The 8,418-nt window shown below is 49.5% G+C and overlaps 1 protein-coding gene across 4 annotated transcripts in view; it reads right to left on the reverse strand.

The window, feature by feature from the left end:
- EPN2 (epsin 2) overlaps positions 1-4,244 on the reverse strand; it is a 29,530-nt gene extending 25,286 nt beyond the window's left edge. For 2 of the 4 annotated variants that reach the window (XM_088147909.1, XM_088147912.1), the window contains exon 1: positions 4,113-4,244. The gene's annotated coding sequence lies outside the window, so the exon portion shown is untranslated. Of the gene's footprint in view, positions 1-2,936; positions 3,069-4,112 lie in introns of those variants that run through there. The other 2 variants (XM_088147911.1, XM_088147910.1) reach the window with 2 other exon arrangements.
- Between the last annotated feature and the right edge of the window lie 4,174 nt (positions 4,245-8,418).

The following is an 8,418-nucleotide window of genomic DNA, read 5'->3' on the forward strand; positions in this document are numbered from 1 at the left end:
TATGGTATAATTTCCACAGTTCATAGCAAACATGGTCTTTGGCCATATTGGTTAAGAATATTAATTTTTATGTTCAACCAATTCTGAGAAGAAAAGTACAGGTATATAGAACAGAATTAACAATATATTACATCTTAAAAATTAATAATAAAAAGGAAAGGCCTAGAAAATTAATTAATAAACAGAATTAATACTCTAAAAATATGACCACAGTGTTTTAGAGTCTTCTTCTTTATCCCTATGTCAAAACAAACCCTAATTCAAATATTGACAATCATTTCCTATCAAGATTCTATTGCTGCAAATCAGGTGTAGATTTCTCTTTCCAGAATTGGACAGTAATTCTTTCAGCCAGCCCCATGCCTGAAAAATCTATAATTTCTGATGTCTTCCTAAGGTCCAAATATTGGGAATACATCAAAAATAAGATATGCCTTTAAAACACAGTGGGTGGGAATTTTGGACACCTGAAGGGTGCCATGATACAGAAAACTTGTTCATCCCATTAAGCAATAGGGCAGAGAAAAAATTATTTTTTCTGTCCTCCAAAATCATTTAGGAAAAAATGCCAACAACATTAAGCAAGTCAACTCTGGGGAATGCAGCACCCAAGGAATCAAGTCTATCCCCTTACATTTTCAAACTTATTACATAAATGTAATATATACCACATATATATACCAATAAATATATCACATATGTTACTTTACTCTAGAAAGCTGCAAACAAACCAAAATACTCATCTACAAGTCAAAACCTGAAAATTCATGTTCCTAGTTTGACTGGTTTATTTGATCCCTGGCATATGCCACTATTATTTCACATGAAACTTACTTGCAAGACAGCTAAGACAAAAATGAATAAAAGAAATCTGAGGACACATCAGTAAATAAAATGATTAAAGAATGCTTCCCATTTTAATTCAAAGGCTACGAACTGACACACACTTATGTGGCAATTATCTCCATTGAACTCAGTAGGGCTTAATTCTGAGTAGAAATATTCACTGCTAATGATAATATTACAAAAAAGTATATATTCTAATTATGTGGTAATACATTTACCTTTCTCCAAACAATTATACAATACTCATACAGCTAATCCATATCATCAAAGGAATGCCACAATGAACTTTTATAAGGTATTTTAACGCAGACGCATCTATACTTGCCAGACAAAACAATCACCATATATTTCCATTGCAACAACCCTGAAGTCAGCTTTGTGCATTGCAACGTCAATCCCAAAATATAACCAATTCACAGAAGTATTTTGATGCTCTGGGCTGGGACTGTTCAGGAGAGCTACATAAGTTTAATCTCATGCTTGGCTAACCATGCCTCACATATTGCAGTGTAATTTACTCCCAGGTAGGCTTCCACAGAACTCCACTCCCTTGGTATAACAATTCTGAGTAACACAGAACCAGTTCATATACATTAGACTCCTTCTAACTTATTTGGGAGTACACAAAAAGGGCAAACGCTCCTTTTTAATGAATTTATACTATGCCTACGTATTAGATTCAAACACTTGACTTTCTTTTAAAAAAAGGGGGGGGGGAAGAATCAAGAAAACCCCAATCATAACTCCACTGTATAGATTTCACAAGCTCTGTACCAGCAGTGTCAGAATAACTTACAACCAGCAACATAACACCTCCAGAGGCGATAGGCCAACAACTGTCAGAATTCCAGCACTATCAGCAGAAATTCTTAGCTAATCTCCAAATGCTAAGCAGGGGCAGAAGAACCTGGTTAGTACTTGGATGGGAGACCACAAGAAATATCAGAGCTGCAGGCTAGACTAGAAAGTCGAAAATAATCCCAAAATGGCAGACCACTTCCACACTGTTGCCCAAGAAACTACACGTGTGTCCACAAAAATCACTTGGAATTGAGCCTGACTTTATCTTTACTTGGTTCCAATGCTCTTAGAAAGCACTGAGTCAAGGAAGGTTAGCATATGCAATGCACCCATAACCAAAACTGATATGGAAATTACCTTTTAATTGCAGTCAGTCACCATTTTTTAATATTGGCATAAATGTAAATGCATTTTCTCAATTGCATTGCTCTACAACAGTAAAGAAACCAAGTATCATCACAGTATTTCATTACTGCGGGTCCCAGTGCATTAAAAATGTTAAACTCATATTATGTTCAAATATCTCCCAAGCTCCACAGACTTTTTTATAAAAATAAAACAAGAATTCAATAAAAAACTAAGAATGTTTGCAGGGGTAGAACAAATGATTTAGAAAGGAATTTGATCTGTTGATGTGCATAATGCAACAGAAAATGATAGAAAAACAAGTGGAAAATCAGTGAACAGATACCTCCTTTCTGACAATTTTGAATCCAATTGATGAGGCAGAAGGGGAAAACATATTTTCCTACTACTAACTGTTCTGGGATTGCTGGAACAACCTTTGATGACCCAAAAAAATAAAATAAAATAAAATAAGCCCAAATCCTACAGACTTCACTGCCATGATTTAAAATAACTGCTGTCATCCTAATGAAAATAACAAAAAGGACACAGAGAATGCAGTGTGTTAGGATTTGGCCTGTATTACACACCCCTTCAGAAAAGCATATCACTCCTTCTTTGAAAGACAAACCCACCCAACACTTTCCCCAAGGCAAAAATACAGCCCCTGTTCGCACACATTCTGATTGCACACCTTCCCAGTTCAACCAACGTATCTGAAACACCCAGTCTTTCCTCCTATATATGTCAAGTTTGATTCCAAAGAATCTCTGGTTCTGGAAGAAAGGGAAGCAAGAGATCCCAAAGAATCTCTATTGTCCCCCAAACCACGCCTCAGACTATTCTCCACCTCGTCTTTTTCTGCCCATTTCAAATAAAGACAAACATCTAGACATGCAAAGCAGGTTCTATAACACTAACTCAACCCAATCACTTCTTTATACCAACACATTTCGGGATCCAGGAGCCAAACACCAACGGGCTTCCCTTTACGCCCCCCAATTCTTTCCTTGTAGGTCCATTTTAGGCATCTCACAACTTCGGTCTCTTTCACATTTATGCTCGATCATTTCCAAGTTCAAGCCACACCCACAAAAAACATAACAATAATAACAACGAGGAATCGGGTACCACCTTTCCGCCTAACACATTTTATTAAAAGGCATCAGCTTTCCCAAGCCTGAGCCCTTTAATGAAAGGCACGGAAGCGTCTGCCTCCGAATCCAATGCCTTGGCCGGAAAAGATGCTGCCCGACTCCTGACTCCTTGCCGCCCTCGTCTAACCCCCCCCCCCCAAATAAAGTGAAAATAAACCGAACTTCCCCATCAGCGAGTCCCACACCAAGATACATGCACCGAATGCCCCCATCGGCATCGTCGGTGAACAGCTCGGAAACAGGCAGGAGGCCCGGCGGCGTCTGCAAAGGCAGCTTTCAGACCGCCGACTCCGCGCCAGCTCCGGGGTCCCAGCGCAAAACCAATTCAAAGCGGGTCTTTGTTTTGCAGGTAGCGGCGCGCCGTTCTCCGAAAGAGACGGAACGGGGCGGGGGGGGTCTCGCCAGCGAGGGCTGCCCGACGGGCCCCCCTTTTCCTGCGACCCAGGACCCCCCGCCCGCCGCCGCCCTGGCACGAGACGGGTCTCGAAACACCCCCCACAGACCAATCCGGGCAAGACCCCCACCCACAAAAGCAGCCACCCCCAACGTGGTCGCCCCCCCTCCGTATCAGGGGTGGCGACCCCCTCCCCAGCCAGGCTGAAGGGAGATGTCATCCTGCCAATGGGGGGGGCGGCAGCGGCTCCTTTATCCCCCCCCGCCCGGCTGCCCTCACACCGCCCCCCGGCGCAGGTCAGGGTTGTGGGGGTCCCTTCACCCCGGGGGGGGAGTCTGAGGGCCAGGCTTGGGAAGCAGGAAGGGAGGCGGGCGGCCCCCCGAGATAAGCGCCCCCCGGGGCCAGACCTGAGCCCCCCAGAAGGAGCATTAATGGCAGAGCAGGGGGTGTCCCTCAGACCGCGCTGCCCCCAAGCGAGGCCGCCCCCTCCGTGAGGGAGACCCGCGCAGGCCCCCCCAGGCCGAGGGGCGCCCCCGCCGCCCCCCGGCCCCTCAGCGCCGTCTCCCCACCTGCCGCCGCGACTGCTGGCGGGCGTCGCTCGGCTCCGGGCTCCGGCGGCCGCCGCCGCCGCCTTTGACACCCGCCGCCCACACGCGCCATCCAACATGGCGGCACCCGCCGAGGGAGGGAGGGAGGGAGGGAGCAGGGAGGAGGAGGGAGGGGCGCGCTCCCGCCCGGCCGGCGTGCCCACGTGAGGGCGTGCGCGCAGCCGGAGAGACCGCGCAGGCGCCCTGGCCTCCGAGAGCCGTCGAGAGTCTGCGCCTGCGCGGCGCCGGGGAGCTGGCTCGCGCTGCGGGCTGGGGCAGCTTTGGCTGCAGCGCGGGCAGATGGAGTTCCGTAAGGAAGTCTGCGTTGATGCAGCCCTGCGTCCCTGGGTTGCGGTGCGTCCTGGCATACATGCATGCTTTGCTACCATCGAATGATCCGTGCACATTAACCTAGGAAAACGTACTAAAGCAATTAAATAGCTTTGCAAGCCGTCCAGGGATATGCTGCCTAAAATGGGCGACTCTATCCATCTTTTAAATCCCTGTTTTTCAAGCTTAGTTGCTTGAAGATGGGTGGACTTACTTCAACCGGCTCGGGAATTCTGGGAGTTGAAGTAAGTCCACCCATCTTCAAGCAGCTAAGCTTGAAAAACACAGATTTAAATACTGTACATCAATAAATGGTCATCAGGGATACTTTATTTGATGGCATGCCTGGAAAATGTGGCCACCCTATTTTGGTCAGAAAGGAGATGCTGTGCATAACGAAGACCCGTCTGAGATGTCGTTGCAAGATGGGGAGAATAAAAGAGTTCCCTAGATCTGTTTAAAAATCGCAATAGAACAGCACACGAGGGGCGGTTTCTGTTTCTCCTGAGTGTCACGGACAGGTCCGTTCAAGTAAGGGGGGGTTGAGTATCTACCCAGCGAGAAACTGGATGGCAGAGTATTTTGGGGGCCAAGGGCAATGTGCAATTAGAAGCAGCGGAAGGGGGCATTTGGCCTCCAAATCTGCCAGCTATGACGCTCGCTATGATTCAGGCCAGGCGTGGGCTGCCGTGCTTGAGTGTAACCACGGTTTGTTGGCTAAGGGGCAGCTTCACCCCTCAGGTCTCCAGATAACCCTGTGCTGCTGGGCATCAAAAGGGCCCAGGAGCCCCCCGAGATCTCTTTCTGAACCACTTGGATTGGCTATTTCCAGGGGCACTTTGCCCAGTTTTCTTTCCTGCGATGAGAGATTTCCTCCTAAATTCTCTTTCGGAAGCTATTTTGAATTTTGGTTGCTGCAGTTCCATCCACTGTATCTCAGAGCTGTCAGATCCCTTCGCCTTCTGTTGCTCTTACACCCCCCTTCCAGCGAACAGAATTAAACAGCCCCCGCCCCTCCTGTCCACATGCCACGAAGCAGCAACCCCTACCCCCAGCGCCTCCTTCTGAGCCCAAATTGGGAGAGGCCGGTTCGCTCAATTGACACCTGTCAAGCAGAGAGGAGGGAACCCCTTATTTGCAAAAACATTGGTTGAAAGCGGAGTGGAAGCATCATAGCGCACTAGAGGTGGCCACAGGAGATGGTCAAAGATGTCCAGAGCGTTAATGTGGCCCCCGTGAGATTCTTGTCCCACCTCAGCTACACAGCCGAGTCAGAGCCTCTCTCCCTTCCTGCCCCTGAATGAGCCAACCGTTAAGGGCCCTGCCTGGAATTCACGATTTAACTCCAGTTTGCCCGAAGGGTCGTCATCTAGGGGTATGTTCCTTGGGAATTCTGAAGCGAGACCCCAAGAACCAAAGCCGGGCTGAAGGCTTTGATCTTTTCCCAAGGGAAAGCACATCCTAAAACACTTTGCACCCCAAAACACAAACCACCTCGCTGGACTGAATAGCAATTATCTGCAGGGGCCCTTGGACCGGGAACGAACCGGTGTTCCCAACCGGATGCCCTGCGAATGTGTTGGACTTCTCATTTTATCCTTTGCAGACAGCACGGGTGTTCACTTGCATGGCTGCCAAGCCAGCCACATGCACACATTCGCGGACGCCCAGAGATGGAGGCAGCATAGCAAATTAACATCCCTTGTTTTATGGGGCCTGTTCATTAGCAAATGCAGCTCAGCTCTGGCAGATCACGTTTTCTCCCTCCATCCTCGCATCCCCTTCATGCGGCTGAATCGTGCGAGGTGGCTGTCTGGCTCTCGCTGCGTGCAAGTCAGTCTCCAGATCTCAGCGGGGTTCTGTGTTAGAAGGTCTGGCTGGAAAACGCACACGCGCACCCCCTCCTCCCCCAGCTTTCAGAGTCATTAAAGAGATCAATAGACGAACAAAAGGTTTCTGTCTGAACTGGCCTGCAGAATCAGACCTTGCGATAGAAAGCTGAACGCTAGCGGAAGCAGACACCAAGCTTAGATTCCAAATTAATGTGAGGATGCAGGAAAGATTCATCTTCCAACTGGAGTCTCATTTTCCACATGCTGCTTCCCTAATCTCAAGAATGCCCCCTCTGTGGAGCGGGTATTGGCACAATAGGACGAAACATCCAGCTATGCCTGACGTTTTAAAATTGAGAACCCTAATCCTGTGCCACTGAGGATTTCCTAAAAGGCATTTAAGTCCTGTGCACGTAGCAGGGCGAGGAGTGGGAATCTCGAGAATGCCTGGGTGTTAGACTGCTTGCTGAAAACACACACACATGCACTGCTTGGCTGGGTATTTCCATGCCAAGCAAGACAGTCAAGTAATAATTTATTTTAATTGGCACCCTGCTACATTCTTCTGCTACTTGAAAATACCCAGCTGCTGCCTCTTTCTCCTGACACCTGGAGGAATCAGTGCTCAATGGAGGAGGAGGAGGAGGAGGAGGAGGAGGAGGAGGAGGGCTCTCTTCTGCAGTACAATAGATGATTACCTTGGGAAGCTCAAGATGCAAAGACAATGTCCCCCTTAGAAGAGAAGACAAATTCATGCAAGCACGGTTTGCCTTTATATTTGACACACTGTTGGGGTGCTTTCAGACCTGGCACTAACTGTGAGCTCCTTGGGCCAATGCCAGGGCCCTGCGGACCTCGACAGCCCACTGCTGTTGGCCCAGACACATTCAGACCTTTCCCCCATCTTTTTAAACGCTAAGGCCAGACAGGAATGCTGGCTCACCTTCCCCCTCTAATTCTCCAAGGATGAATTCCAATCCGGGTGTTCCCTGTTCAAGGGCGACTGCTGAATCACTACCCTCACTGGTTCCCCTTGTGCTTAGAGCTGGGTTTCTCAACCTTGGCCACTTTAAGGTGGGTGGACTTCAACTCCCAGAATTCCCCAGCCAGCATGCCAAAACCCTGCTTCTAACAGCATGCTGGCTGGGGAATTCTGGGAGTTGAAGTCCACCCACCTTAAAGTGGCCAAGGTTGAGAAACCCTGGCTTAGAGGAAGGTTGCTGATCCTTGGAGTCAGCCCTTCTGGAAAGAGAGACCCTCCCGTGTCCTGCTGGGTGGAGACGAAAAAAGGAAGCGACGTTGGTAGGCATGGACGCCTTCTTTCCAAAAAGAGGCTCCCCCGTGCCCTTCCCAGATCAGACAATGATCCACAGGAGATCACAAAGGAAGTGTTGGAGCAGACTAAGAGGAGAGGCCGCTCTGGCCCCCTCCTCCCCGCCTGCGGGGGGCTCCCCCTTCCTGTGCGCTCCCCTCCCCTGGAGCCTTCTAATGAAGGGCTGGCACGCAATTCTCATTGCCCGTCCTGCCTCTGCTTCCGGGGCTACGCATATTTGCAGGCGTGGGTGTTGGATCGCACATGGATCTCCTGGGCCGCTGCCAGCGTTTACGCATCCAGCGCTGGAAGAGCCGGTTCAGAAGGGCCCGGATGCCAAGAGGCGCTCGCCAGCCGAGGCAGCCTGTTCTGGTGCCCTGATCTGCAGGACGTGGCCCGCGCCGCCATCCGCAGCTTCCCAGAACTTCCAGGACTCCCTCAAAGGGATCCCGGGGGCTGTGGCTGCCTTGCCCCCCCGCTTGCTTCCCCCTCTTTGCATCCCCCTTTGCACCGTCGGAACCCCGCTCCTCTGACGCGCAGCCAGATGGGCGGTTTCTGCAAGATCAGGAAAAGCAAAGGAAGCAATACGAGGATGCACACGATGTGCCTGGCGGCAAGCGGGAAGCCTTTGGCAACCTCGGCAAGACGCCGTTGGGAGCCGAAGAAAAAGCAGCCTTCGGAACTGGAATCTGCCCGATGTAGTCCTGCCCGTCCCGGGGTGGGACTGTCGCAGCGGCTGTCGCTCACGAGCCAAGCAATCAATAAGAAATAAATACCTAAACAGAACTATTAAAGTCGTTCCGGAATGAGAGAG

Source organism: Python bivittatus, unplaced genomic scaffold, assembly GCF_059951505.1.
Source record: "Python bivittatus isolate LINGU-HERP-01145 unplaced genomic scaffold, Pbiv_v1 ctg000560_np1212, whole genome shotgun sequence".
In the NCBI taxonomy this organism is placed as follows: Eukaryota; Metazoa; Chordata; class Lepidosauria; order Squamata; family Pythonidae; genus Python; species Python bivittatus.